Source organism: Cololabis saira, chromosome 3, assembly GCF_033807715.1.
Source record: "Cololabis saira isolate AMF1-May2022 chromosome 3, fColSai1.1, whole genome shotgun sequence".
In the NCBI taxonomy this organism is placed as follows: domain Eukaryota; kingdom Metazoa; phylum Chordata; class Actinopteri; order Beloniformes; family Belonidae; genus Cololabis; species Cololabis saira.
The window spans coordinates 38,839,957-38,865,757 of NC_084589.1; the positions used below are offsets into that span (position 1 = coordinate 38,839,957).

Consider the following 25,801-nt stretch of genomic DNA (forward strand, 5'->3'; position numbering starts at 1 on the left):
GAGGCTTTTTGAATTCTTAATTATCGTTTTGTCCGTAACTTCGAGCAAGTTACTCATACATAAATCTAATACGCACAAATCAAGTACTATGCACAAATCTAATAATACGCACAAATCAAGTACTAAGCACAAATCTAATAATACGCACAAATCAAGTACTAAGCACAAATCTAATAATACGCACAAATCAAGTACTATGCACAAATCTAATATTACGCACAAATCTAATAATGCGCACAAATCAGATAATACAGTACACACACACAAATGTTTTGTTAACGAGTCCGGTCTGTCATTCAGTAGCCAGTTGCAGATTACGGTTCTGTAATAAACTAATTTATAGGGTCCACAACGGATGAGGAGCTTGAAGACATCCTCGTCTTGTCACAAACGAATCCCACCCACAGCCCGCCCCCCCGCCTCACTTCTGTTCACATTAGTCTGAGCTAATGAGTAGCTGGCCGGTGCAGGAGATGGAGCGGGGGGGGAACCAGCGCTGAATAACAACAGGATCTGGCTGCACTTGCGATTAGGTGTCCCATCAGAGGGGAGTTACATGCAACATGCAACCCTGTGTCAAAAAACAGGACAACTCGCTAGATTTGAGTATCGGCCAATGTGAAAAGGGTTTACGTTAGCCATGTGCTAACCATCAGTGTACACATGCAGACATACGCTCCAACATGAAAGCAAACATTCATAACATCCCATCCCCACGTTTCCTCTGTGATGTCAGGAAGAAAACCAACAAAGAACATCATGATAGATGTGTGTTGGAGGATCAGTGGAAGATGCACTAACTGCGCCGGGTCCTTCCCGCTCGTTCCCAGGGAGACTAAATGAACAGCGACAGCCGTGGAGAAACGGAGGCCTTAAAGAGCGCGCAGCAGCGATGCTGCTTCACTCAAATGGTGTGTGACAGCATGACCGCCTCCCTCCAGAGGCTGCACCCAGGAGCAGGTGACATCCTATTGTGTGCCGCTGATTAAACTCAAAGATGGATGGATGAGCGGACGGATTGGCGCGAGCGCCCCGCCGTTCCCACCTCCCCTGATGAGCGAGTCTCTCCGTTACTTCATTATCCTCCGTCCTAATGAGGGAGTGTCGCTGGGTCTCGGCACAATCTGAGACGGCTGCCGGCACTTTCAGAGACGGCAGGACAGGAAGTGAGGAAGGGCGGGGGGGGTCGCACGTAGGAAAGAGTGGGAGGCGAAAGAGGAAACGAGCAGATGGGGGGGAAGAAGGGAGGGCTCTGTTAATGAGGTGAGCTGCAAGAATGGAAAAGGTGAGAATCAATCAGGAGGTAGGGAGGGAGAGAGGAAACGGGTCTAGCCAGGTTGTTCGTCTGAAAATGGAAAATCGACGGGGGTGGGGGGGCAGCAAGCAGAGTCCAGAAAGAGAAAGAGCGTGCAATTAGAGTCCGTTGAATAGGGACGGGGTGATCAGCATTCGACGTGGGTGCCGGGAGAGCAGGAGGAGTGAGAGATGAAGGAGATTCATTACAGTTGTCATGAACGCTTGTTTCCAGTCGCTCCGACATGACTCTCTCTGTCGGGCTTATGAATCACCATCATATCTCTGCAAGCTTTGGAAATGGACTGGGTACTGCTGGGCTAATAATTAGCACTAGGACACGTGTATGGGCTCAAATTAAAGCCATAAATATTTTGTATCTGTAAATAAACTTTGTACTTGTAGAAATATTTTGTGCATGTGCAAAAAATATTTGTACTTGTAGAAATATTTTGTGCATGTCCATTTACTTGTATTAGTTTACAGCGCAATCTTGCCACATCCAATATGTCGGCGACGTCAGTAGGCGATGCAATGTGCTTATTGGCTCTCCAGAAACGCTTTGAAACCCGCGCCAAAGATCGCTGATTGGCTCTTATTATTGGCACGTCAAAACAGTGCCATAATTCATAGTTGTAAAAAAAGTTTGTAGCTTTTGTAAAAAAAGGTTTGTAGCTTTGTATATCCAATGTTGCACACAGACAAATTAATTCCACAGCTACAAAAATGTTCTACACATGTACAAAATATTTCTACAAGTACAAATATTTTTTACACATGCACAAAATATTTCTAGAAGTACAAATATTTTTTGCACATGCACAAAATATTTCTACAAGTACAGATATTTTTTGCACATGCACAAAATATTTCTACAAGTACAAAGTTTATTTACAGATACAAAATATTTATGGCTTTAATTTGAGCCCATACACGTGCAGCATCTCTGTTTGTGTGGACAAAAGCTTCAGCAGTTTTGGGGGACAGATAATCGCAGTAGCCTAGTCTTGATTCAGTTTTAGAGATCTGGAATGGTTGCTGTTTGTGTCTCAGCCTGTTCATTTTTCGGTTTGTTTGTTTTCTCTCTTGCAGACTCCAAAGGCCGGTGTGTACGTTGTGTTTCTCTCATTTCAGACTTGCAGCTGATGCCACCCCTCAGCTTCGGCGGTGATAAATGGTTTTCTACCTGTTGGAAATACACCGAGGTGTTGAGTTTTGCATCTCAGCACATGCGGGAGCTGGCTCAGTCGAAGTCTTTAAAAGCACTTCTGTCCCAGCTTAAACTGCTGCTCGGGTTGCCGCGCTGCAGTTCACCATCACAGCGACAAACACGACTCCGCCATCAAAGAAAAACAGAACAAAATAAGCAAGAAGTCTCTCAATGTCGCCTACGGTTACTTGTAAACAGCTTTTATCATTTCTGCCGTCACTCTGGGGAGGGAAGGCACAACAAGAGGGAGGGCCAACCGCTGTCACGCCGTCTGCAGGAGACGGAGAAGACGGAGCCAGAACAATGGGACGGGGAGGAAGAGCGGCCCGCTGGAGGGGTATGAAAGGAAAACAAAGTAGATGAGGGGGAAAATGCAGAGGTCTGTGTTTGCATGGCTCCACGAGACGGGCGGGAGGCTGATGGGAAGTGACGGTCAGCGGGACGACTCCTGATTAAAGTTGCTTTCGTCAACGAAAATTATGACTTAATATTGTTGTCAAGGAACCTCTATCAGCTGAGGAAAACGAGAAGAGACGCAACGAAAATGCTGGTCATGTGACGATAACGATAATTAAATATACAATGCAATATCGTAGATGAATAAAAACAAGACTAAAACGTAGATTACAAAATAAAAACTCTGCTAAAATGTGTCTTTGTTTTCGTTGACCAAAACGAGACGAAATGTTCTACCAAAGATCCTTAATGTCCATGTTTTCAGTAGTTTCCTCTGGTTTAGTTCTGCTGGGTGACGTCACGTCCTCAATCCCAGTCGCTGCAGCGGGGAATCAGATCCAGAAGATGCAGCTGCAGAGTTAGAGGCTGATGCCGTTAACGCAGAGCTCTAGGTTCACGTCAATTAAAAACAAAGTTACATAGAGAAAGAGACCGATGGCCGGCCACGCAGGGATCTTCAGATTTCAGATTCAGACTTTATTAATCCCTTTGGGAAGTTCCCTCTGGGAAATTGACATCTCCATCTCACAGCACTGTCATATACAAATCAAACACTCCAAAAACCAAACACACATATAAAGATAAAAAGATAAAACATTTTAAAATAGAGATAAAAATAAATAAAAAAATTAAAAAAAAATCTTTTCTGGGGCTGGGAGAAAAAGAAGAGATGATCTTTCGCTACATAGACGTGGAAAACAAAACCAAATGTGTCGTCGAAAAAGAAAACTCAAATTAGAGCGTCTTCTGTATCTGGAATGAATGTGTTCTTGAGTCTATAAGGTAACTATAATATAATAATAATAATAATAATAATAATAATAATAAAACCTTGTTTGAATTGTAAAATGGGTTTGGCTAAATACAATCTTTGACTAAAACTAGACTAAAATGGACAATTCTGACTAAAATAAGACTAAAATGCTCAGACTTTTAGTCAACTGAAACTTGACACGACTAAAAGGAGAATGAACGTGACTAAAACTAATAAAACGATGATAGCTTGACCCAAAGACTAGACTAAAACTAAAATTGAAACAGGCTGACAAAAACAACGTTACTCCTGACAGCTGCTCTGACGGAGGAAAAGCAGAGATATTTATGCTTTTTCTGAGATACCTTCATTGTCTGGAGCCACTCTTGTTTGCTGCCCTTACTCACCCGGCCACACCTCCTCTTCAGCTCAGTTTTATAAGATTGATTGGCAGGGACTTAGCGATGGTCTATGGAAGATGCCGGGCAGATATAGGATCAAACAAAAACAGCAACAGGGCCATTGATTTCTCTTCTGCTGAATTAGCAACGATCCTCTTGCCATTTGGTTCTATCTTTTGTCTCCTGCTAATGGCATTTTGAAGTTTTATTCAATAAGATTCCCTTGTCATAAGCCGAGATTGACATTGAGTTGCATTGCTGTAGCCGGGATGCACTTAGCTTTGGCCTTTCAACCGAAACGTCCCGTAGCTGCTTCGTATTGTGCTGAATGTGATAGACTACATGACTGCTGTGTTTTCCAAGTGTCAATCAAAGGCCGTCTGCCAGACCAAGGTTCACTCGGCCTCCTGTGCTCTCATTGATCACCGGGGCCATTGCCTGTGATCTCTGGGGATTTGGCACACTATTAAGGTTGAATGGACTGATTTTTGTTTTTTTGTTGGGTTTTTTTGGCTCTTTGGGAGAGACGAAGTCTACAGACATCTATTATCACCCAATCCAGTTGATGTGGCTCTGATCTCGGGAAGTGATTGCTTGTTAGACAGACAGGCATCATGGACTGGAGGTAATCAGAGCAGCGTCTCTGTTAAGCCGATAGAGGACAAAAAAATCCCACTAACACCCACAAACATCTGGCTTTGTCTTCGTTGGAAAAAGCACAATCGGCACCGGGTACCAGATCAAATGACTGGTGTGGTTGCAGGTAACGTTTACCTTCAGTCAGCCGGGAACAGCAACATGGATGTTTGCAGGAAAAAACAAATACCATCCTTTCTATCCCTTCTTACTGCAACAACTTGAGTATATTGTTGTCACCAGGTACTTTGTTTCCTTCCGAAGGATGCAAGTATGATGCCCACTAGTGTGCAGTGCAGGAGCATGTGGACTTGTATGGTTGTGGGTGTATATGTGTATATATGTACAGTATATGGAAACGTGTGTATCTACACATAACATGAACAGAAACAAGTAAAGTGTATATGTATGCTTTAATGTGTGTAGAAATATCTTTGATTAAGAATGTTTGTAATGAATAAGATTATACATTGGTGAATATAAATACACGTAAATGTCTGCTTTTACGTACAGATGAATACAGCTACTCAGGTGATTAATATTCTTGTATACCACCATTTATTTTTATAAAATTCTTACTATTAATTTGTGCAAACTGTCAAGTTTTTCTTTTCTTTCATATATTTAATAACAAAGGTCCAACTGAAAGAAATTGTATTGAGTTCAAGGGGAAGGAGTTATCAATTCTCATTTACTTTGTTTTACAATGGTACATTAATTATTTAATGATTATTATTGTTCTTTTTTATTTTATTCATTTATTGTTCTGCTGTTTTATTTGTTAATTTATTTTGTACTTATGTTCAAAATAAAATATCTTAAATGACGTCCAGTAGGATGGATGGAAATGCTGGACACACATTTTAACTGTTTTAAATGTCCAGGTTTGTGGATTTTGTGCCTGCATCAACATGACGAAGAAAACTTTGTAGGGTACCAGTACCAACTGTGGACGTCACTGGAACCGATGCCACCGATCAGAGAAGCGGCGCATGTGACATAAGCAGAGCGACAGCGAGACTGGAAAGTGGCGAGCAGCGGAGGGACCGGGAAACTCTGGAAAATCAATGTTGTCAGTTTGGCGGTAAAATCCTGTCGATCCGAGGTGTTTTTAGCAATTTTCTTGCCATCTTGACCATTTTGAATAGTCGCTCTTGGCGTCATGGCACAGCTTCCGCCTTCACCCTGTTGTGATTGGCTCGGTACACTTTGTACCAGTGGAAACCGTTTTATATTTGATGAGTACCAGCCCCTCTACACAAGAGACAATTATATAATTACAAATAAACTGGTATGCCCCCCCCATGTTGGAAAGTTGTGTACCGCATAAAAAAAATCTGCATTAATTAATTAATTAATTAATGAGTGATTGATTGTATTAATATCAGAATAAAGGAAATAGTTAAGAAGATAAAGATTGCCTGAAGACACAAATAACGTCTTCAGTGTAGCTACTGTATGAGCTAAATTTATACAGTTATACAACAGTTTATACAACTTCTTTCTCTCCAGGACCTTAAAGTTGAAATGTTTGGACTCCCGTTGGTGAAGACACTCCTTTTCTTCTTTTAAACCAATTTAAACTATGTCCAGATAATGAGTTAAGTTGGGCAGTAAAGTGTAAACTAGATTACTAGACCTCTCTAACACATGGCCGCCCTGATGCCAGCTTCTATCCAACCATGTCTGCTCACGGTTTAGTGCTCAGCAGATTTTATGTGGTTAACAAATGAGAGCAGTTTTAGAACGAGGGCAAAATATGCAAGCTGAAAAAAGAAAAAGAAAATAGAGCAAAAGAGCAAAACAATGGACTAAATTAGGCTCCAAAAGCCTCCAGACTTTCTTAGCATCTCTCTGTGAACCCGTCACCGTCAGACAGCCTCCGGATTATCTCTTCTGATCCACCATTCACGTGAAATGCAAGGATGCAGCGCCTTAAATTGAAGTTATTCTAATTAGAAAATTGGGCATCAATGTGGGATATGTCGGTACAAAAAGCCCGTCTTCAGCTTACAGATGTTTCGGCTTTAGCGACAGCACTTAATGCTGCCTGACGGAGATCTTACACACATTACAGAACCGTGTTACAAGGCTTTGATAGCGATGTTGCTGAGATCAAACCCAGCAGCCCGGCAAGCTTCAGAATGGATTAATGGAGGGAGACATTAATTAGGACACTATGTTCTTGTGTTCATCTCCTTTTAAGCCTGCTCACTTCCTTTCTCTTTTGAATGCTTTATCTCCCTTACACTATCTGCTCATGTCAGACTTTTGATCTTTTCCTTTCGCTCTGAAAAGGAAAAACGGAGCTCAAAGCTGTTTTTTGGAGGCGGACACCGTGTGTGAGCGGTTCAGTCAAGTGCCCTGGCCAGCCGTCCGGTTTCTTTCAACTCTTAGATGCAAAAAACCTCCGTCTGGTTCTTTTGGATCGGGCTACTGTTTCTGGGGGACGGTACCAACGGACGCAGAAGAAACTGCCTCAAGATGTAGACTTGTAGTTCTCAAAACCTGTCTTGGTCACTTTTTTGTGCTCTTGGTCTTGTCACGCCCTGGACAGTCTTTGGTCTCGGTCTTGAGCTGAACTAGTCCTGGTCTTGATACTCTCTGGTCTTGGTAGTGTCTTGGTTTAAACCAGGGGTCGGCAACCCACGGCTCTAGAGCCGCATGCAGCTCTTTGGCGCTGCCCAAGTGGCTCCTGGAGCTTTTTCAAAAATGTTTTGTGCTTTTTCTTTTTTTCTTCTTTTTTTCCTTTTTTTCTCTTTTTCTTTTTTCTTCTTATTTTTCCTTTTTTCTTTTTTCCTTTTTTTCTCTTTTTCTTTTTTTTCTTACTTTTTCTTTTCCTTTTTAATCTTGAAATTTTGACTTTTTTCTCGAAATTTTGACTTTTTTCTCAGCATTTCGACTCTTTTCTTGATATTTCGACTTTTTTTCTCAAGATTGTACTCCAGCATTAATCTCCACATTTTGACTTTTTTTCTCAACATTTCGACTTTTTTCTTGACATTTCGACTTTTTTCTCGACATTTCGACTTTTTTCTCGACATTTCGACTTTTTTCTCGAAGTGCATAATGAAAGAAAAATCTTCCCCCAGTTATAACTAATATAGAAACATGCAGCATGTGTTGCTTTCATTTGATTAGAGCCTACGGCGCGTACCCTACGCCGTAGGCTCTGCGTCGATTTAACGTGGAACCATAATACAGGCTTAAGGCTTATACAAGACTTTTCTTTTTTTGCGGCTCCAGACATATTTGTTTTTTGTGTTTTTGGTCCAATATGGCTCTTTCAACATTTTGGGTTGCCGACCCCTGGTTTAGACGGTCTTGACTACAAGTCTATCAAGATGCCATCTGAGAGGGACACAAACAATCAGAGAAACGGAACATGTGACAGCAAGACAAGAGGCATCGCCGGCCAATGAGGTTGTTGGTTTGTACATTAAATCATCTCGTTATTAACTTTTCTGCAGTGATCTTTGTTGTTTCACACAGTGGGGTGGTCCTGTACGGCTCGTTACATTAACTGGGATGATGGCACAGACTTCAAAAGGGAAAACGGCAGCCGTGAATGTTGGGAAACCTTCGGTGATTGTGTCTTGTTTGGTTCACCTGTACAGAAGCATATTGCATTCACTTGGAAAAAAATGTAAAAAGCTCTGTTTTTCGCTATAGTTTTTGTCTATTTTTTGTGGTAATTTTGCCCGGCCTGTTTTTCGGTGTACAGTAATCCTTCGCTATAAATCGGTTCACCTTTCATGGTCTCGCTGCTTCACTTATTTGCATTGTGTTCTGCATTTTGATTGGCTAAACAGTCTCCTCGCTTCTGCACTTCCTGTGTGTCAATAACGTTACGGTTTAATTTGTACTGTACATGTACATATACATAAAACAGCTTGCCAAATTAAGTTTGCCAATTTTCTCCAAAACCCATAATGTTCTGCATCGACTCTCCCGTTCAAATCCAACAACTCAGGTGCTGTTCTCCGCAATTTGAAGCCTTGTATAAAAATTGTAAACAAAATAAAGGTTACTACTTCACGGATTTCACCTATCACGGCTTCTTTTTGGAACGTAACCCCCGCGAAAAACGACGGATTACTGTAACCAGTGTTTACTTTGATCTGGGTTTAAGACACTGGGAGATAGTCCTGTCTTTAAGCCATATAGATTCGTTTTCTCGACTTTACGCAGATACCCGATACAAGAAGATGCATATGAAATGCATTCAGGCAGCTTTGTGGTGGCCCAAGAGACGATCAGGAGACTGCTGAAAATACTGGATCTGCACGGTGCAGCTGAGGAGACAGAATCCCCTTCGGCGGCATATGGGCGGAAAAAATTACCTTGAAAAACTGAACATTTATTCCTAAAAGCAGGGCGGAAAAATGTCCCCAAAAAAAATGTCATTGCAATACATAAATTACCAATTCTAACTCTAATAATCATTCCTGGCATTATCATGATATATTGTTTCATAGTGTATTATTATATTAAGTTGTGAAATCTCATGGGATGTTAAACTATAGTATTATTATATTGTTATATATTATAGTATGGTGATATCATTTGCTTATATGTTATAATATTTTATAAAAATTATGTTATATTAGGATATTACCATATTATTACGCTATATTTATATTATATCGTGCTACACCACTCTATATGATAATTATTTATTTGTTTAACTTATTTACTCTCGAATTAATATTCTCTATTTATGCATCTACTTTCATCATCTTATTTACACACACACACACACACACACACACACACACACACACGCACACACACACACAAACTGATGTTGTCTTTTGTTGTTGTTTGCACTGTATGTTAATAAATAAAATTAAAAAAATTTAAAAAATGTCCCAAAAAACAGGGCAAAAAAAATTAAATACCACGAAAAACAGAAAAGATTATCCAGAAAAACAAAGATTTTCTTTTTTTTTTTCCAATAGAATGTGATACGCTTTAGTACACCATACTCAGGTTGGTTTAAAGATTTTCAACTCTTGTCCCACCACCTGCCAACAGTCATCTCAGCTAAAACTGCCGGGTAGTTTAAGGATGCGTTACGCCTTTAGGATGAAGTTCATCGGTTTCCGTTCGGGGCGAAAGAAACAGTTTCTCAAGATCTATCTCATTTTCACTTGGCACCTGCGGTGACAAGTAGGACAAGCGACTGGCACGCTTCTGGTTTTCATCATTCTGGCTTGTGGTGTATGACGGGAAACCCCGTCTCTCGTGTGCATCGCGTGTCGCTTGTGCTTTCATAAGTCGTTGTCGGCAGTTGAACACTTGAGATGATGCACAGAAGGACAGCCAGGCATCCTGCAATGACCAGGCTTCCTCGTAACTGCACCACCATTAAACGGATGCCATCGTACCTGAACTGGACTGAACTGGCAATTACAAGTACCACATTTTAACCATGTACTTGGGGAAAATACGTTTTCTGGAGAGCTCATATTAAACTGTGTCCAAAAAGGCTGCTGTGAAATGTCTCTAATCTCTAATCCTGCACAACTCTGGCTGAATAACTAAAAACGTTCACATACTACAGTTGGGAATCCCCCATCTTCCCTTCCTTCCTTCCTTCCTTCCTTCCTTCCAGCCATGCCACCTTGAGTTCTCAACCCAGAGGATGATGGGAAAGAGAGAGAGAATAAATGACAATGGGCACTGAGGCAGGATGTTAATGCTCTGACCTTTGGCGAAGTCACAGTCAGCGAGTCCATTTACATGAACTTGGGCTTACACAGACAAAGCGGGGAGACATGGGTAATCAGGGAGAGCATTTACACGCTCCGCAGTACCTGGTAACTGTACATCTGTGTGCAGATTCAGCAAAACGGAAGCCAGATTCTCTCTCCGTCTCTCCCTCGTCAGTGCTTTTTAAACGTATAGTAAGAGCATGTGCTGCCTCTGCCTATCTGGGTCAGAGTACACACCGGCAGAGGTAAGAGACAGGCAGGAAGGAGGACAGACGAGAAGAATGCAGCAACTCAGATGTTCGGCTGCAAAACAACTTCTTTAAACTTCCAGGCCACTTTGAAAAATGCACTTTGGGCAAGATTATCTAAGATCAACAAGACATCCCTCTGTGCAATAACATTTCTTTTTGTGCCGCCCCCCACCCTGATATTTATGAAGAGCTTTTGTATGAAAACTAGCTTTGATTATATAAAACAGTCTCAGCTTCTTCAGTCTCTGAGCATGATTACAGAAATCTTACATCCTGTTGACGTGAAACAAGAAATCACCCGTCAACAGAAGGAAGTGCACGTAGATTCACTTTAATTCAAAGATATTTAACGAGAACACCACAAAGCTCCCCTGCCTGTGGGCGTGTACGGCTTCTTGGTCCTCCACATCCCAGACTAATGGAGCTTTTCCACTAGTACCTACTCAGCCCGACTCGCCTCGCCTTGGTTTTTTCCCACCAGGAGTATAACGTGCCGAGTAGATACTTTTCTGTAACTACTCTGCCGAGGTTCTAAGCGGCTGAGTCGGGCTGTGATGTCATCACACTACAGGCCAGTGGTTCTCAACCAGGGGTCCGGGCCCCCCCTGGGGGGGCGCCAGAGATCTCTGGGGGGGCGCGAAACTTTGTCTGCTTTGAAATTATGCAGTTGTAAAAATTATATTTACGAATGAGTCATTCATAAGACATTGTTAGGAATCATTTATGAATGTCTTGAATATTTTTTGTGTTTTTTATACACTGGTGACAAACACAGGAAATTATTTAATTCCTTGTTATTATATCATTACTCAACATTTAATCTACTCCGACAGGTTGTTAAAGGAAAAATGTTAAAAATTTTGTTCTCATATTAAAAGAGACATTTTTCAGACCTGTCCTTTTTGCATATTTTATACATTGGTGATATTGGAAAAAAACAAAGTCATATGTATACAGAGTAAACCAAAGAGAAATATATCAAAAAAACATAATTAATGTTCATTTTTTCAATTAAAGACTATTTTGGTGCTAGTACGTATGGGTGGGGGGGCCCGGCTGGTCTTAGACACAAATAGGGGGGGCTCCATGGAAAAAAGGTAGGGAACCACTGCTACAGGCCACCGATTGGTCGGGGGGTTGGAGTCAGACGTCTGAGACAGGAGGCGGAAAACAGCGAAAGAGCGACTCTGACGGCTTCTTGTTCATTTTATTCAACAGGCAATGGCAGCGCAAAAGTTTGTTTCATGATCCAACTCTGAGGTGCAGATGTTCATAAACCTGGTGGCTGAGGAGAGAATTAAAAAGGGATCTAGACGGGCGATAAGGAACGACCAGATCTACCAGGAGCTCTGTCTCTTCATAGCTGCTGCGGCTACCAACGGACTTTTCAGCAGCGCGTTGCCACTTGAAGTTTCTCTCTCTCTCATGTTTTAACTTGCTATCCAACACAAGCCACAGACCCAGCAGCACATTTATCATCTCCTCCAGGTTCTACATCTTTAGTGTTGTTGTCTTCTTCGTTTAGATCACACAATCAAATCCGTCACAGCAGCTTTGCTCCAACCTCCTACTTCTGCTCCAGGTGCTGAATTGTAGTGGAAAAGAAACCAGGCCAAGTTGAGTCGAGACGAGTAGGTACTAGTTGAAAAGCGCCATAAAACACTGTTCTAGCCGGCTATGAACAATAACTACTATCTACTGCTCTTTTAAAGTCTCTCTGGCGTGTCCCGGGTCCGCCTCGGGCCTCCTTCCGGTCCGACATGCCCACGACACCTCTGCAGAGAGGCGGCCTGGGGGAATCCTGACAGCTTTTTACTCAGACGCCCCCGTGGGACGGATCAGTCCCCGCTGATGGAGGTGCTGATGTTATCGCAGGTGGGGGACGCCGGCCGGACTTCAGACCTCCGGTTTGCTAGTAGTGTTGTTTCTGTCAGCCTGTTTCAATTTTAGTTTTAGTCTAGTCTTTAGGTCAAGCTATCATTTTAGTTTTTATTAGTTTTAGTCACGTTCATTCTCCTTTTAGTCGTATCAAGTTTCAGTCGACTAAAAGTCTGAGCATTTTAGTCTTATTTTAGTCAAAGATTGTATTTATCCAAAACCATTTTACAATTCAAACAAGGTTATCTTATTATATTATTGTTACCTTATAGACTGAAAGATATTCATTCCAGATACAGAAGACTCTAATTTGAGTTTACAGCATATTTATTTTTCCGCATTTCTCCCCATCTTTTTCTTTTTCGACGACACATTGGGTTTTCTTTTCCACGTCTATGTAGGAAAGTGTTTCCAAAGATGGTCTCTTCTTCTTCTTCTCCAGCCCCAGAGAAGATCCCCGCGTTTCTCTATGTAACTTTGTTTTTAATTGACGTGAACCTAGAGCTCTGCGTTAACGGCATCAGCCTCTAACTCTGCAGCTGCATCTTCTGGATCTGATTCCCCGTGGGCCGTGACTGGGATTGAGGACGTGACGTCACCCAGCAGCAGAACTAAACCAGAGAAACTACTGAAAACATGAAGATTAAGGATCTTTGTTAGAACATTTAGGCCCGGTTTCACAGACAAGGCTTATATCAAGCCAGGAGTAAGCCTAAGTCAGACTAGTAAAGCTAGGTCATTTAAGTGGCTTGCATGAGCGTGGCTTACATTTGTCTTAGTTAGTCCCAGACTGTGGAGTCCTGGAGTAAGCTTAAATGAGAACACCTCATTAGCTTAAGTGTGAGCACAGTCTGTTAGCCTAATGGTGCTCATAAAAACCTGGAATGGAATTGAGGACAGATTTGCTGGAGGGAATTTTGACACCAAACATGGTTGAAGCTAAAAGAACACGCTCAAAGAACTATACTGAGTATGAAAAAACTCTACTTAAACAAATTGTGGGAAATCATGCTGTTATTGAAAGTAAAGGTCATAGTGCTGCTATTGAACATAAGAAGAGGAGTGCTTGGGCTGCCATTTGCAGTGAATTCAACTCAAATGAAAATTTAACCACAAGAGCGGTACAGCAACTGCAGGTGACATGTCTATTATGATCTGTATATCACAGATGTCATATAGTTTTGTGACATTGTTTATATTGAATGATATCTGCCTTCATGGACTCTGTGGAAGAACATCAAATTAGATTTGAAAAAAAAGGAACGCAGAGGCCAGAAGAGAGAGATTTACTACTGGTGGTGGACCCCCACCAAGTAAAGACAAGACCGATGAATTGGCTCACTTGTTGACTGGAATAATAGAGGACCAGCAACCTCTGGATGGTATACCGGATGATGACCATTTGGAGAGTGGACATGAAGAACTGAGCACAAATGGTAAATATACCATAGAAAGTAAATTAGTTACCTCCTTATGTACATGATTATTCCACTGTCTGTGTCTATCTTTATTTTTATTTCATCCCAAGGACCATGTGAGTTTTTGTATCCAAAAGTGTTATTTTCCCAGAGGAAATGATTCTAATCCTGGTGAAAGAGCCAGTGCACAGTGACTGTGCACCCTCCACATCTGGCATGGCATTGGCATCCCAGAGAAAAGATGCTGCCACCACCTTCCAGCAGAGACCAAAAAGGATGTCCATGCATGAAAAGTTAGCCCTAGAATTTCATGAGCAGAAAATTAAATATCTGAAAGAAGAGCATGGCATGAAAATGAGAATTCTACAGGTCGAATTGGATATGAAATTAGAAGAGAGAGCTGTTCAAAGAAAGATGCATGAGATAGCTATGTAATGTAATGAAATATGTTATGAAAATACATGTTTTCTCACTTGACAAGAGTGTGAGTATTGTAGTCACCACAACCTACATTTTAGAACAGCCTTGGTTGAGTTTCTCATTTAATTTTTCAGCACACTATTTATACATGTTGTACACAACAAACACTATTAAGGCAAAAACAAGCCATAATCAATACATTCCATGGTTAAATGTATCTTTTTTCTAACTAAAGTGCTGCAATGTGAAAGCAGCTCTGAGTGCAAGTCCTCGTTGGTTATTTTCTGCCACCGGCATGGGAACATCTGGATCATTCTGGTCTTCCATTGGAGGATCAGGACAATTATGCTGCTTCAGGTAGTTGTGCAGCACAGCTGTGGCAATGATCACCTTGCAGCATCTTCTTGCATACAGCCTGAACATTGATGGAAAACCAGTTCTTACGGTTCCTGTACTCCTCGGCATCAGGAGTTGATGGACACTTGATTTCAACATGACATCCATCTATACAGCCAATCACTCGTGGGAAGTTCCCATATTCGTAGAATCACGATTTATAGTTGGCTTGCTCAGCAGCATCAGGGAACTAAGTGTACAGATTTCTCAGTTCACAAATGGCACTGCAGACATTGTGAACTATTCTACACACTGTTGCTTTGTTTCACGATGAAAGGTTCCAGATGCCAAGAATCTCAAAGTGATCAGAACTTGGAGAGAACTGGGTACAGGCCTTCCTCTTTGAGACATGGAGGAAAGTCTAGGATCAAGCAAAGTAATTATCTCCAGTACATCTTCTTTGTACATACGAAAGCGGTCTCGGAAAGTTATTTCATCAAACCGATTCAATGGATGACTCCTATCCACAATTATTTGTCTGGCTGGCCTCTGTAGCGAATATTGGTCTTCATTTAGATATTCCAAATACTCCATGCTCCCAAACCATCTATGCTCCCTTTCACAAACAGGACTAAGCCGAAGTTAAACCTGCCTCTTTGCAGGATTAATATAAACTTCAATTTAGTCCTAGAGTAGCTCTAATCTACCCTCTTGCAATTGGCTTTGTTTAATCCAGAACAGACTAAATCTATGACTACTTTAAGATATGTCTGTGCAAGTGACTTAAAGTTAAACCAGCTCAAACAGCATTTTAGTCTGAGACTAGGCTTAAGCCTTGTCTGTGAAACCGGGCCTTAGTCTCGTTTTGGTCAACGAAAATGAAGACACATTTTTGCAGAGTTTTTATTTTGTAATCTACATTTTAGTCTTGTTCTTATTCGTCTACGATATTGCATTATATATTTAATTATCGTTATCGTCACATGATCTGCATTTTCGTTGCGTCTCGTTTTCCTCAGGTGATAAAAGGTTCGTTGACACAATAGCGGGGTTTGCTTCATAACTAGTGCTCCGAACTTTAAAATGGGCCTTTTCTCAACTCCAAGTGCACCGTGTCAGGATTCGTGTACCTGGAAGTTCATGCTTGGCAAGTACGACTCGGGGGAACTTATATTCAGAGGATGGGAAGACGCACTTCAGCTTTTCTGCGACTGGAACGGCAGTGTGCACTTCATGGGAATCATAGCTTAACCAACAAGTATTGAAAACATATACAACTCAATAACGCAGGAAATAAACCTGTGACGGAATGATTTCATCCTCTGCAGTGAGTCTGCAGCTATCCTCACATCCCCAGCTCTCATTAGGCCCCCCATCGCAGCCCCGGCACTGCCTCCTACAGCGGTACAGCCACAGAACCAAAGGTGCCATTCACACAGCAAGGTGGGCAGAAAAAAAGATTTGAAAAGAGATTTGAAAGCTTTGATTCTAGGAGAGTGAGGGTTTTTTTTCTAAGTCAGAGTGCCACGAAGAATATTTGAAAATTAGCCACTCCACCCTTTCACAGAGACTGATGCAAGAAGTCCCTAATCAAGAGACTGCACTCAAATTACAGAGGCTAGATGAACAAAGGCTAACCCAGATTTGACATTATGGCTTCAACGCTCCACTGATTAAAAGGGAAGAAAAAAAATCAATTAATAACTCAGAAAAAGGAAAAGTAATTAAACTTTCAATGGGTTTTAATGGGTGGCCTCCAAAAGCTTTTCTCCATTGAGGACTTCTTCTAAAAACCTTTTTTTTTCTCTTTTTTGAAACATCTCTGCCTCCAAACCTTTACAATCTCCCGACAAGAGGGCCGTGAGCGCCGGAGGTGGAATTGTATTATCAGCTCACTGAATTCGTTATTTCTGCTTTCACTGTGCAAGGACGGCACATATTGGCCAGGGTGCAGCTGGAAATAAAAGTGAGGGATGAAGGATGACGAGTGAGGAGGGAAGAGGAGGTGATTAAACAAAGGTCTGTGGATTCAGTGCTTTTTTTGTGAGTCTCTGAATGAGCCCGTGATGTGCGACAGCCTTGGCCCACCTCATCTCCTTACAGTCTCAAGGCGCAGTTACAGTCTGTCCTCACACACACGCACACACACACACACACAGATAGCCACACACTCTCCTCGAGGGAGCTATTGCCATGGGAACCAACCCCTCTATGACTATTCACTTCTCCGGAGAAGAATGGCACCAATCTTTCTCCTCCTGCCCCTCTTTCCTCGTCAGATTCTCCTTTTCCTCCCGCCTAGGTCCAGTTGGAAGCACTGAAGTCCTCCTCTCCTCCTTTGCCAACAATCTTACGCTCACAAGGTGGATTTGTTGAGCATCATCATCACTCTGGGATTTGTTTTTTGCCCACAAGTGAAAAGAAAAACGTCGCCTCTATTCAATCTGCACCCAAAAAAGCATCTTCACTGCTTTCAAGCTCCAGCCAAAGATAGAAAGATGGTTTTGCCATTTCAACAGCGAAGTGGGGAGAGTACTTTTATAAAAGCAGGAACTCTTAAGTTTTCCTACTTTCTCCTGTTTTCCCCAGCAGAAGATTTCCCCCGAGTGACTGTTTGCTTTCTGTTAACTTGCTGCAGGCAGGTCATTTTTTATTAAAGTCATCTGAAGCAAAGATCTTAGATTCTCATGCACCTTATCGACATGTCCATTTTGGACATTACCCGATCAATATCACTCCAATTTGTCTCGAACAGCCTTTACATCTGGAGTCGATTAGCCGTATAGAAATACGAGGAGGTTCTGTTTTCTCTTCCGTAAGCCGAGTCTAGACTACACACAGTCAGAGTACGAGCTTGTGTGTTTTTCATCTCATAGAGGGTTAACGCTACTGGGGTAAAACCCAAAGGCCTGAATAATTTTGACTTCAAAAACATCATTACTTTCACAGAGTAAAGTAAGAAAAATGAATCTCTTTAAACAAACATTTCACCAATAAGAAATGTGAGACTTCAAGATGTCAGTCAATTCTACCTGATGGTTTAAAGGAGTCTCTTTTTGGCTTTTTTTTTCCCCACCAGAAGTTGAAATACAACTTTTGGACTTGATAACATTGCAAGATGTTTAAAAAAAAACAAAAGAAACAAACCCACAGAAATATGGCACAACAGCTCCCTTTTCAACCATGTTTTTACAGCTTCATTTAAAACATCTGGTTTTAGAGGGCGGAGTCAACCAGTCGACTGTCATACGGGTCTGGGATGTCACAGTTTTCTGCAGATCTGAACACTACACCGTATATATCTTCATTCTTAGTCACACCAACAGTGAGGACACCATAGTTTAGAAAGGAAGGCATGCCGGCAGGAATTAACTCTGCCCAACGACTGCTAATCCACCTCAACTCAGTTCCCACTCTATTTGTAGCTCGTGCTAACCTATGATGCTAACTACCATGAGTTTACATGCATTCTGATTAAATCTGTCCTCATTTCAGATGTCACTCTCAAAAAAGTGCCTGAAACAAGGACTGCAATGGCTAAATTGAGGATTGGACCAGTGGTTCCCAAAGTGGGCGGCAGAGCCATTGTGAGAAACACATTGTGTGCCAGTGGTGTTTATATTTTATTCTGAAACAATACAAATGTTTTCCTTTTACATTGTTCTTTAGTGTCAGATTATTTATTACATAAGGTTGATTAATTAGTTGTAGGGGCCTCCTATGAATCTTTGCCCAGGGTCGCAGGAGACTCCAGAATCGCCTCATAACGGACATGTTATTGATGGGGAGTTCTTTGTTGTTTGTTTCTCTGTTTTTAAACACATTTTGCACAGAGATTCTATTTTTTTTAATGTATTTGCAGCAATGTTGGATATTATTACACAGCAAAAAAGAAAAAAAAACATGTTATTACACTGACAGCTACTAATACTGTTACACAACAAATTTAAATAATTACACTGTAAATGTGGTTTGTTATGTTATTTAAAATATTTTCTTAGAAACCAAAGCAGAAAAAAATTTGGAACCACTGGATTAGACTGCAATGACGGTTCAAATTAAGATTAATATCCAAGCCCTGTACAGTTGTCATGGATGTAAAGTTTAGCTAATGAGACAAAAGAACAATTTATATACTGTATTGTTGTTCAGTAGAAACTGAGTCAGTTTTGGGGACGACCCCCAGTGGTCAGTTGAGGAACTGCAATTTGTTGGACTTTATTGGAGATTATAGTTTTTTTTCCTCTCTTTCTCCACTTCTGCCTTTTTCTTGCTCAGAACCAGGGGTTGCACCGAGGTGATGACTCGATCAGTCTCATGGTTCGTTAAGGAAGTTTAGTTTTGGGATTTTTGAATCTGCCTCAAACTGGAATCATCTGGAGTACAACTGCTACGATGGATAAGATAGAGGTGGGATATAACTGGACTACACTGGACTGTATTCATTTGTTTTCTTCCTCTATGAAGTGCCTTGAGATTAACATTTATTGTTATTTGTGCTATACAAAACGAGTTGAACTGAATTGCAAATATGAATATATGCTTTTAATATGAAGCCTGTTTGACTTTCTCCCCGACATCAAATATTCCCACCATGTAATAAGAGAAGAAGAAACTGATGGTGACGGTTAGATATACCTTAAACATTTCTGAATATGATATAATCTGTTTGTTTTTTTCTGTTGGTGTTTATCTCTCTATACTGAGTGCAGCGGAGCACACAGAGTTTACATCAGCCAACGCTTGTCAGTTGCATTAATCAAATTTCACAGCCCACACGATGACTGACTGTGCCCAGATCAGATAGCAAAAATAAGTTGATTAAAATATAAGTATGGATCAGGAAGAAAAACAAATCTACACACGGCATCCGAAAACAGACAAACTGATGGTTCGGGGGAAGAAAATAAGTGTGAAGAATTAGAAACATGACTGCAGCTGGATGTTGTTAGAGACAACTGGTTTGTTCACTCAGATTCACCGACATTTCTCTCTATTCTCTGCTGATAGTTGGCCAACAATGTGTTCAAGGTTTGAGACTTCATCTGGAATGAAATCGTCAATAAAAAGTGAGAAATGTTAATATGATATCTTTAAAAGTGAAAGAATCTGAATAAAGAAATTAACAGGATGAGAACCACATGTTCTAATGAGACCTTTTATTGGCTTGTTAGTCACATAATCACTTATGTTATCCACAACCGGCATGAACTCATTCAAAGTTTATGATAAAATGTCTCTTTCAATCAAGTCAAAGGAAGAATTTGCGTCTGTTACGACATCGTAATGTTGGAGGAACGGTCGGGGGGGTCGGCCTTGCTGAGTCTGCTGACGCCTGAAGTTAAATTAAGACCAAACTGAGGAAGGATTTTTGCACAGAAGAAGGAAGTAAGAGCAGCACGTGCATCTGCAAAGGATGAATCAGGACAGAGTTATGATAAACGGCATGAAAGAGGTAAAACCCCCATCGTCCTCGTTAAAGACATGCTGCTAACGAATATATATGGAGTAGTGGCTATTGATGAGTCATCATCTGAATTACTGGAAAATGAAAAATTTGAATGGGTCACCATTTCAGAGACAGCTGTTTCAGTACTTTTAGATATAATTTTCAATAAAATTCAATTCACTTTCACTGAAAGGAGATTGGAATTTCACATCTTGTCAGATGAGAACAAAAATATCTGCACGCCTCCACCTTTTCCTTGCAGTGGGGATGAACCGGGCCTTCAGAATAATGGTTATGTCACGTTTAGCCCCGAACAATGATTTTATTTTCTCTGTGATTTTGCAGCAGGGTGAACCCCAGAGCACAATCACGTCTCCGGCAGATGGGCCGCAGAGCGGCCGGCGAGGCAGCCATATGGGGCTCCTACAGACAGCTCATCCTCCTCTTACATGTCTGTTTGTGCCTGTTTTAGATGTGTTAGTGAAGCATTTATGCATGTTTGCACGTTGTGCATGACCTGACATGTCGTACATATATAGCAAAGCTGTATATGTATATATATAGCAAAGCTACAGTAGCAAAAGAAAAAACTAAAACACACACACACACACACACACACACACACACACACACACACACACACGACCTCTCTGGAGTGAACTTAAGTCTATTCTTGGAAACGTGAAAAACATGACAGAGCAACATTGCATGCAGAGTTTGAGGAAGATGACTTGCTTTTTGTGCCGATAGCTATTCCGAGAATTTCTAAGGTGAATGAATTAACTTTCCAGAAATGTATTTGACAAGTCAGCTCTGTAAAAATAAAAAAAAGGAGTCACAGCCACTTCACAAGCAGACCATTTCTTCACAACACAGGATCTTCTTGTGTGTTGTGTTTTAGATGTCGTGATACCGGCACGTGCTTGATACAAATCAGACATTTAGTCATGTGGTTAAAGGGGGTGTGTTTATATATATATATATATATATATATATATATATATATATATACACACACACACACACACACACACACACACACACATATATACACACACGCATACACACACTACTGGTCAAAAGTTTTAGAATGACCCAATTTTTACTTTCTTTCTGTTTGAAATACATGCTTCTCGTGTCCAATGAAAAGCTTTGGTGCAAAGTGCAAAACAGCCAGAAGTTGAAAGAAAAGCTGAAAAGTAATGTACTTATCAGTGTGTGGTATCAACTGTCAATCTCGGAGGAGGAAACGTGTTGGTCTGGGGCTGTTTCGGTGACTTGTACAGACTGAGAGGGACCCTGAACCAAAACGGCCTCCTGCAGCACGTGTAGCACCCTCTGGTATGTGTCTAGTCGGCCGGGGATTTCCCCCACGGCAACATAATGACCCACACCATAAGTCCGAGCTATGCCAGATCTACCTTAGGGAAAAATAACAAGACAGCAAGCAGCTCAGTCTGAAGAATAAAACCCCTTCGAGCTGACTTGGGAGGAACCGGACAGAAGAATGAAAGAAAAACAACTTACAAGTGTCACAAAAACTCGTCACTTTGGAGATGCACAGGTCAGAAAATGTCTTATTTAGTGAGTTGTTCAGATTTGCTGCTTCCCTATCTGTATCTCCACCCAACTTTAAACTTTTCTGCATATGTTAGACCTCCATTGCAGGTAGCATAAAGCTGTAGCGCAGATTTAGAAAAGAGGCACAACTCATGGAAGCGGATGGGGGTGAGGTGTGTCCAGTAGGTGGGTCTTGCTAGGAAACAAGGTCTTTTATACTATACCTCTGTCTTATCTGGACCAAAATGCATACTAATGCATACTATAACATACCAATACAAAATGCATATTAAGAACTCAGGAAATTGTTTTAATATGTGAAAAAAGGGTCATAAATGTGTCATTTGAAGTTGTTGAAAAGCACCCGGGGAACTCATAAAACAGGTCATAGTATTTTGTGTGTAGCTACCGAGCCAACAGTTGACACCCAAGAAGAGTAAACACAGAAAATCCTTTTCTCACACTAGCTGGCTTTTCTCCCTTTCCAGTTCAAAAACATAAAACACTTTTGCCCAATTACTCTGTCAGCTATCATGTGACTAACTTAGCTGCGGTTTAACAGGCTGCTGTCTTACATGATTTCCCAGCTTGGGATCAATTAATTACATCTATTTATCTGTCTCCGACTACAACATTTCAAGCTTAAATGCATTTCAAGCTGAATGGGATTACAGCATCACAACAGGCGCAGGTTTAGCTGAGCGCTTGAACTGGCTGGAATCCAAAAGTACGCATGAAGCTAAGGTTGGCCTCTGATGGGGGGGGGCCTTAGCTCCAACGCTATAATTGGAAAGCTAACTTCCGGATCACGAAACGTGCAATTATCTCAAGATTTAAACTTTGGTGTCACTATAGCCTGCATGAAACTGTCATTTTCAGTCCTTTTTGACTGTTTTTGACTCGGTGGGGCTACAGTACATGAGGCAAAAACATTGATGCAAATGACTGCGTGGGGGGAGATATGCGTTTCATTGTGTTGAAGAAATTACTTAAAACACTTACTAACACTTATTTGTAACAGGTGTAGACAAACACACAAGAAAGGAGAACCATAGAGGGATGTAGCACAGCAATTTAGTTAAAAGACATTCAGCTGCAGGTCAAATAAACCACAGCCGCTAACAGCTGGGTTAAAGAGGTCACATGAATGTCTCACATGACACTGGTGTTTTACACCTTGGTTGAGTGGTTTGAGTGGAATACGTTGCTGAGTACATTCAAGTGCCATCTCCACTTTAAACTGTCGATACAATCCTACCAGAAATGACAATAGCAAACTTTCTCCCATGGCTGCTTTGTCTCATTTCATTGATTGCAAATTCCAAACAAAATCACGCGTCTAATTTGTCCCCCAAACTTAAAATTAGGAATTCAAGCTGAAGATGGTTTTCACTGCATCACTTCCTCCACAACATCAACAAGAGACCCAACATCGAGGGAATGACGTGTCCTGAGATCCACTATTAGGGCTTTTTGACCAACTCAGAATCGGCGATGAGGCCAGTTCCTGGTTCTACAAAGAACCTGCTTGCTTTTCCAACACGTCACCAAACAGAATCAAAATCTAGTAGTTGTTGTTTGCCTCATTACTATGATGTAGTTGTGCTTTAACACCACTTAATCATTATGTATTACTGCATTACACAAGGCCTTTGTCTCTGAATAATCATTTGAAGGATCATTTGCTGCCTTCGTCTTGTTTAGTCTTGTTTGGAGTCTTTGTGCAAGTTTCTGCCGTTAACGTCAACAACAGTTTCGCTTCAGGATGAAAGTTCAGGATAAGTCCTTTTAGAGTCACGTGTTTGCTGTACAGTTCACATATCTTTGGTTGCATTGGTTAAACAATGGAGAATGCATCTAGATATTTGTTTAAAAGTCACAGAGGTTGTTTAAATACGGCAGTTGCATAGATTCGTAGCGGTTCCTGCATCCTGCGAGGTCTTGGGGTCAGTGTAGCATCAGTTTACTCGTCACAGAGATGGTGCCAGCATTCGAAAAGCAAAACACCGGTGCTAAGTCTGGCACTAGCACCAGAACCACTTTGGTGGAAAAGCCCTACATGACAGAACCGTCAGTGTAAATGCATCTATGCCCTCAAAGTGCACAAGTGGTTCAAGGCTAGCCCTCAGCTCCGATAGCAACTGTGTAATTAACCCATTTGCTTCACTGGTGGCTAATTTCCTTTCCACTTCACTTTTTGGGTTAGTCAGCCGACCAATCAGAGCCAACGCCAGCCTTTCGTGAGGGGAGGCTTAAAGACACAGGAGAAGGGAATGTTTCACGCTAAAGGTGAGGAGGGGTCCTGCAGCCATGTTCGATGAGCGAGCGCAACAAGACTTCTTAAAGTTTTCACAAGGTTCCCACTACAGATGCTTGTGCGTGTTCATGTGAGGCGGAGAGAACTCCTGACCTTCCAACACGGCAGAGTTAACGCAGCGCGGTGCTCCACATCTCGCCAGCTGGAACTAATTACCGGCAGTTCAGCGAGATTGAGCTCTCTCACTTACTTTCTCTGCCTCTCGCTCACACACACCAATTTTCTCCTCTTCCCCTCTGGCTTTTCCTCTCTCTCATGCCCTCGTCTTCCGTCTCCCACCGACATCCCACGGCCCCCGTCGCCACGCCTCCTTCACCTCCTGCTATCCCTCAACTTGTTTTCCCTTTAAAATTCCTCCCCTCGCACAAGCGCGCACACACTCGGATGAACTCGTGTCTCGAGAACATGGTGTAAACAGTCCAAATGACAGCCGGGGAAGCCGACTCCTCGTACACACACACCCCCGGCTCACCTGGTCTCTCTGGTGAGGGAAACCCTGTCAGGGATTGGTTGGGGATTGGATCCAGTTAGGAATAATTGGTCATCCCGTCCCCACTCTGCTGTCATGTCTCACACTTCAAACCAAACAGACCTGTTTCATCTTGAATGCCCGGTGTGTTTGTCAGCCATGCGAGTGTTGAACACGCTGTACCAGAACACCAAACATCTGACTCACGGCATCATCTAACAAATCAACTCTCGTAGGTACACACTCACCACGGCGTTAGGCCAAGTTAACCGTATCTGCTATCTCAGGAAGAAGGCGTGAGCGAACTTCAAACGAACAGACACACGCCGAGAGGCTCCTTCAGACGCAGGAAGCAAGCTTACCTGTTTTGCAATCTAGTCGAAAAGTTCACTGCATGGACCAGGGCTTGGTGAAGGAAATGGCATTCCACTTAAAGGTTGATGAGAGGATGGAGGACCGGCGCAGATCCCGTCCGATGAGCTGACTGAGGTTGCCGAGGAGCAGGGAAACACAATCCCCCAGCAGGCAGGCAGGCAGGCAGGCAGGCAGCGGAGAAACAAGTCTGTCAGCTCAGCAGCAGCAGCAGCAGCAGCTCCAGCGGTTCGCCTCGCTTCTCCTTTCACCTAACGGAGCTCAAACACACTTGTACGCTGGGTGTGTTTAGGTCATACTCAAAGTATGTTCTGCAAGCTTAAGGGAAACCACATCCTGTCACATATTTACCTCCCTCCCTTTCTTTCTGTGTGGTGCTCTGTCTCTCTCTTTGCGAATGCCTCTTTTCCTGTGTCTCTCTCTCTCGCTTTCTCTCTCTTTCTGCCCTGTGATTGTCTGAAGCAACTGAGCGGCTCTGACCCAGCGTCTGCTCACAACAGCCTCGCCACCTCTGTGTGAGCCTCTCCGGCAGCCGCACCGGTTCCACACGACTGGCTGAAGAATCCATCTGAGGGGAGGACGGGGGAGAGGAAAAGGGAAGGAGGAGGGGGATGACAGAGGTGGAGAGAGGAAGGGGAGGGGGGGGGTGCTTTATTGGGAAATACCAGAGTTAGAGAAAGGGAAGAGAAGGGTGATGGGAAAAGAGGAAGGGTGGCTGTTTAGGGAGCAACGGACTTAGGAAAGGTGGGCAGAGAAACAGTGATCAATACTTGAGGTTAATACTTCAGCACACACTCAACATACCGGTGTACTCAGACCTGCAGGCTGGAAAAAAAAGGGTTTGTTTGTTTAATATGTATGTGA

The 25,801-nt window shown here is 42.1% G+C and overlaps 1 protein-coding gene across 1 annotated transcript in view; it reads right to left on the reverse strand.

The window, feature by feature from the left end:
- Nucleotides 1-25,465, reverse strand: part of LOC133439349 (raftlin-like) — a 205,955-nt gene extending 180,490 nt beyond the window's left edge. The window contains exon 1 of the mRNA XM_061717474.1: nucleotides 24,928-25,465. The gene's annotated coding sequence lies outside the window, so the exon portion shown is untranslated. The remainder of the gene's footprint in view (nucleotides 1-24,927) is intronic.
- Between the last annotated feature and the right edge of the window lie 336 nt (nucleotides 25,466-25,801).